The following is a 6,266-nucleotide window of genomic DNA, read 5'->3' as shown; positions in this document are numbered from 1 at the left end:
CCGTCTCCCCCATTCTCCCCCTTCTCCTTGCTGGCACGATTTAAAACTGAGCCTGTGACATGCTGATTCACAATTGTGCTAATTTAAACAGTGCATGTTGCATGACCATGTTGTGTCAACAGACATGGCTCGTCTCATTGCCATTTCATGACAACAATTTCTCCCTATGCTTCACTGGCTTTCCACTTAACACATATTGTAGTGATCACACCTTCCTTTGTGATTTTAAACAAATTTATTTTCCAAGTTACGGTATTTCTCAACTCCCTTTGAATCTTGCAGCCATTCGGAACCCTTCTGTAGAACTGTCTATTCATTTCTATATCAACATTTTTTCCTTTCACAGCTGAGCAGGTCCAGCAGAGTCACTTTCCTTTCCACGAGAGATTGTCCAATTTCAGGAACTTGCAGACTTATAATTGCCAGATTTTGTTTATAGAACATAAAATATAGAACAGTACAGCACAGTACAGACCCTTCGGCCTGCGATGTTGTGCTGACGTATTATCCTACTAAGATCAATCTACGCTGCATACCCTACATTTTACTATCCTCCATGTGCCTATCCAAGAGTCACTTAAAAGTCTCTAAAGTATCTGACTCCACTACCACTGCCGGCAGCGCATTCCACGCACCCACCACTCTCTGTGTAAAGAACCTACCTCTGACATCTCTCCTATACCTTCCTCCAGTCACCTTAAAATTATGCCCCCTCGTAATAGTCATTTCCGCCCTGGGAAAAAGTCTCTGACTATCCACTCTATCTATGCCTCTCATCATCTTGTAAACCTCGATCAAGTCACCTCTCATCCTTCTTCGCTCCAATGAAAAAAGCCCTAGCTCCCTCAACCTTTCCTGATAAGACCTGCCCTCCAGTCCAGGCAGCATTCTGGTAAATCTCCTCTGCACCCTCTCTAAAGCTTCCACATCCTTCCTATAATGAGGCGTCCAGAACTGAACACAATATTCCAAGTATGGTCTAACCAGAGGTTTATTGAGCTGCAGCATAACCTTACGGCTCTTAAACTCAATTCCCCTGCCAATGAAAGCCAACACATCATACGCCTTCTTTACAACCCTATCAACTTGGGTAGCAACTTTGAGGGATCTATGGACTTGATACTAAGATCCCTCTGTTCCTCCATACTGCCAAGAATCCTGCCATTAACCCTGTATTCTGCATTCAAATTCAACCTTCCAAAATGAATCACTTCATACTTTTCTGGGTTGCATTCCATCCACCACTTCTTTGCCCAGCTCTGCATCCTGTTAATGTCCCGCTGCAAAGTACAACAGCCCCCCACGCTGTCCAAAACTCCACCAACCTTCATGTCATTGGCAAACTTACTAACTCACCCTTCCACTTCCTCATCCAAGTCATTTATAAAGATCACAAAGAGCAGAAGTCCCAGAACAGATCCCTGCAGATCACCAATGGTCACCGATCTCCAGGCTGAATACTTTCCATCTACTACCACACTCTGTCTTCTATTGGACAGCCAGTTTTGTACCCAGACAGCCAAATTTCCCTGAATCCCATGCCTCCTTACTTTCTGAATGAGCCTATCATGTGGAACCTTATCGAATGCCTTGCTATAATCCATATACACCACATCCACTGCTCTACTTTCATCGATGTGTTTTGTCACATCCTCAAAGAATTCAATAAGACTTGTGAGGCATGATCTGCTCTTCACAAAGCCATGCTGACTATTTCTAATCAAACTGTGTTTTTCCAAATAATCATAAATACTATCTCTCAGAATCCTCTCCAATAATTTTCCCACTACAGAAGAAAGACTGACTGGTCTGTAACTTCCAGGATTATCTCTATTCCCTTTCTTGCACAAGGGAATGACTTTTGCCACCCTCCAATCTTCTGGTACTACTCCAGTGGACAGTGAGGACGCAAAGATCTTTGCCAAAGGGGCAGCAATCTCTTCCCTTGCTTCCCGTAGAAACCTTGGATACATCCCATCTGGCCAAGGGAACTTATCTATCCTCATGTTTTTCAAGATTTCTAGCACATCCTCCTTCCTAACAACAACCTGTTCGAGCTTATCTGCCTGTATCGTGCTGTCCTCACAAATGTCAAGGTCCCTCTCACTGGTGAATACTGAAGCAAAGTATTCATTAAGGACCTCCCCTACCTCCTCTGATTCCGCACACAAGTTCCCACCACTATCCCTGATTGGCCCTACCCTCATGCTGGCCATCCTCTTGTTCCTCACATAAGTATAGAAAGCCTTGGGGTTTTCCTTGATCCTACCCGCCAAGGTTTTCTCATACCCCTTTCTAGCTCTCCTAAGTCCATTCTTCAGTTCCTTCCTGGCTACCTTGTAGACCTCTAGAGCCCTGTCCAATCCTTGCTTCCTCAACCTTAAGTAAGCTTCCTTCTTCCTCTTGACTAGGTGTTCAACATGTCTTGTCATCCAAAGTTCCTTTACCTTACCATCCTTTCCTTGCCTCAGTGGGACAAACCAATCCAGTACCTGGAGGAACTGCTCCCTAAACAACCTCCGTATTTCTATTGTGCATTTCCCTGAGAACACCTGATACTAATTGGTGCTCTGTAGTTCTTGCCTAATAGCATTGTAATTCCCGCTCCCCCAAATAAATACTTTCCCATACTGACTGCTGCTATCCCTCTCCATGACTATAGTAAAAGTCAGGGAGTTGCGATCATTATCACCGAAATGCTCTCCCACCAAGAGATCTGACACCTGGCCTGGTTCATTGCCAAGCACTAAATCCAATATGGCCTCCCTTCTAGTTGGCCTATCTACATACTGAGTCAGAAATCCTTCCTGGATATACCTGACAAAATCTGCTCCATCCAAACTATTTGCACTTAGGAGGCTCCAGTCTATTTAAGGAAGTTGAAGTCACCCATGACAACAATCCTATTACTTCTGCACCTTTCCAAAATCTGTCTCCTAATTTGTTCCTCAGTGTCTCTGTTGCTATTGGGGGGTCTATAGAAAATTCCCAATAAAGTGACTGCTCCTTTCCTGTTTCTGACTTCCACCCATACTGTCTCAGTAGAGAAACCTTCCTCCACGACCTCCCTTTCTGCAGCTGTGATACCATCCCTGATAAGCAATGCCATTCCCCCACCTCTTTTACCTCCCTCCCTATTTCTTTTGCAACATCTATACCCCGGAACATCCAACAACCATTCCTGCCCCTGTGTTATCCAAGTCTCCATAATAGCCACAACATTGTAGTTCCAAGTACTGATCCATGCTCTAAGTTCGTCACCCTTATTCCTGACACTGCTTGCATTGAAGTAGACACACCTCAACCCATCGCACTGACTGCCACTTTGCCCAATCAACTGCTTATCCTTCCTCATAGACTCTCTGCTTGCTCTATTTGTCCGTACACTGGCTACCCCATCCTCTGATCTGTAGCTCCGGTTCCCATCCCCCTGTCAAACTGGTTTAAACCGTCCCAAAGAGCTCTCGCAAACCTCCCGCCCAGGATATTTGTGCTCCTCCGATTCAGGTGCAACCCATCCTTCCTGTGCAGGTTTCACCTTCCCCAGAAGGTAACCCAATGATCCACAAACCTGAAGTCTTCCCTCCTACACCAGCTCTGTAGCCACATGTTCAGCTGTGCTCTCTCTCTGTTTCTAGCCTCACTAGCCCGTGGCACCGGTAGTAATCCTGAGATTACTACTCTGCTTGTCCTAGCTTTCAGGTTCCATCCTAACTCCCTATTTTCAGGTCTTCATCCCGCTTTCTAGCTATGTCATTGGTACTGATGTTTACCATGACTTCTGGCTGCTCTCCCTCCCCTTTAAGAATCCTGAAGACCCGATCTGAGACATCCCTGACCCTGGCACCCGGGAGGCAACATACCATCTGGGAGTCTCGCTCGGTACCACAGAATCTCTTGTCTGTTCCCCTAACCAGTGAATCTCTTATCACTATCACTCTATTTTCCCCCCTTCCCTTCTGAGCCACAGAGCCAGGCTCAGTGTCAGAGACCTGGCCGCTATGGCTTTCCCTTGGTAGGTCATTCCCCCCCAACAGTATCCAAAGCGGTATACTTATTATTGAGGGGAATGGCCACAGGGGATCGCTGCACTGTCTGCCTATTCCCTTTCCCCCACCTGACAGTCACCCAGTTACCTTTGTCCTGTACTTTGGGTATGACCACCTCCTTATAACTCCTCTCTATCACCCTCTCAGCCTCCCGAATGATCCGGAGTTCGTCCAGCTCCAGCTCCAGTTCCCTAACGCGGTCTGTGAGGAGCTGGAGTTGGGTGCACTTCTCGCAGGTGAATTCAGAAGGAACACCAGTAGTGACCCTTACCTCCCACATCCTACATGAGGAGCTTGCAACTTACATAAAGGAGTTTCCAAATACCTTTACAATATTCCTTCTTTTCACTTTGTAAATCAGCAGGTCTTCAACAATGTTAACATAATTTTATGGCGTACTATGCTTTTTAACCATTGAATTGACATTGTGTTATATGTTAGCTTCTATAAAATACCTCCATCTCCTACGTTTAGCAACGAAGTTATCCTGTTTCAGACGAATGGCAAACATTGGAGACCAGGGTGCCAAGTATAGAGTATCATTGGGTATGGTGCCAGCTGGACTGGCCAACCATTTTGACTTGTTCTGCAAACTGCAGGCTGACAGGCCCAGGCCTGCAACTCAATTAATTCTCATGACACCCTTTAGCAGTCAGTACTTGGCTACTTAGGGGCCTCAATTGATAATAGAATTTAAAACTGGTGGAGGAGGTAAGGCAGTGGGTTCAGGCTTGTTCCCTGACTTTGTTTAATTCTTTCCTGCTTCCACGCTCACCACCATGGAGAGTAGAAGATCCCACGTATGTGTATTTTGGTTACCAATTGACAGAAGCTCACAAAGCGGTTGTTAGGACCTGAAAATTGCAGAATATGGCTGACAACTGCTGTACAAAAACAGGGCCTGGTTTGTCTATGCTGGGGAAGAACTGTTAGAATGATGGTACAGATCTACATTTCTGAAGGAGTTCTGAGTGGAATCTTCTTTCAGAAATCTGGAGCACACTCCTTTTACAATGATGAAAGGCTGGGTCACGCCTTGAAAAATCCAGAACATTGTGTCTGTAAAAGCAGGTCAGAGGCTGGGAATTCTGCAGTGACCGACGTCGCTCCGCCCACCGCTGATGTCACTCCACCCACCGCTGACGCCACTCCACCCACTGCCGACGCCAACGCCAATGTCACTCCGCCCACTGCCGATGTCACTCCGCCCACCGCCGAAGCCGCATGGCAGCTCCAGAGGAGACAGCAGCACCCAGCCCTGCCGAGTCTTCACCGTCCCCCCCAGACCTCCCCCTTACTGAGGACGAACGGTCAGTCCTCAGTAAAGGGCTCACCTTTGTCCCCCTCCACCCACACATCAACGAATACCGGTCGTGTTTGGACACAGAGCAGTTTTTCCGCCGCCTCCGCCTCCGCGCTTACTTCTTCAACCGTGAGCCTAACCCTCCCTCTACTGACCCCTTCTCCCGCCTCCAACACACCCCCTCCTCCTGGACACCACCCCAAGGCCTCCTACCCTCCCTCGACCTCTTCATCTCCAACTGCCGTCAAGACATCAATTGCCTCAACCTCTTCACCCCTCTCACCCACTCCAACCTCTCCACCCCTCTCACCCACTCCAACCTCTCCACCCCCTCACCCACTCCAACCTCGCCACCCCTCTCACACACTCCAAACTCTCCACCCCTCTCACCCACTCCAAATTCTCCACCCCTCTCACCCACTCCAAACTCTCCACCCCTCTCACCCAGTCCAACCTCTCCACCTCTCTCACCCACTCCAAACTCTCCACCCTCTCACCCACTCCAACCTCTCCACCCCCCTCACCCACTCCAAACTCTCCACCCTCTCACCCACTCCAACCTCTCCACCTCTCTCACCCACTCCAACCTCTCCAACCTCTCCACCCCTCTCACCCACTCCAACCTCTCCACCCCTCTCACCCACTCCAAACTCTCCACCCCTCTCACCCACTCCAAACTCTCCACGCCCCTCACTCCAACCTCTCCACCCCTCTCACCCACGCCAACCTCTCCATCCCTCTCACCCACTCCAACCTCTCCACCCCTCTCACCCACTCCAACCTCTCCACCTCTCTCACCCACTCCAAACTCTCCACCCCCCTCACTCCAACCTCTCCACCCCTCTCACCCACGCCAACCTCTCCACCCCTCTCACCCACTCCAACCTCTCCACCCCTCTCACCCACACCAAACT

Source organism: Rhincodon typus, chromosome 29, assembly GCF_021869965.1.
Source record: "Rhincodon typus isolate 14 chromosome 29, sRhiTyp1.1, whole genome shotgun sequence".
Classification (NCBI taxonomy): Eukaryota; Metazoa; Chordata; class Chondrichthyes; order Orectolobiformes; family Rhincodontidae; genus Rhincodon; species Rhincodon typus.
This window is presented reverse-complemented; position numbering follows the sequence as displayed.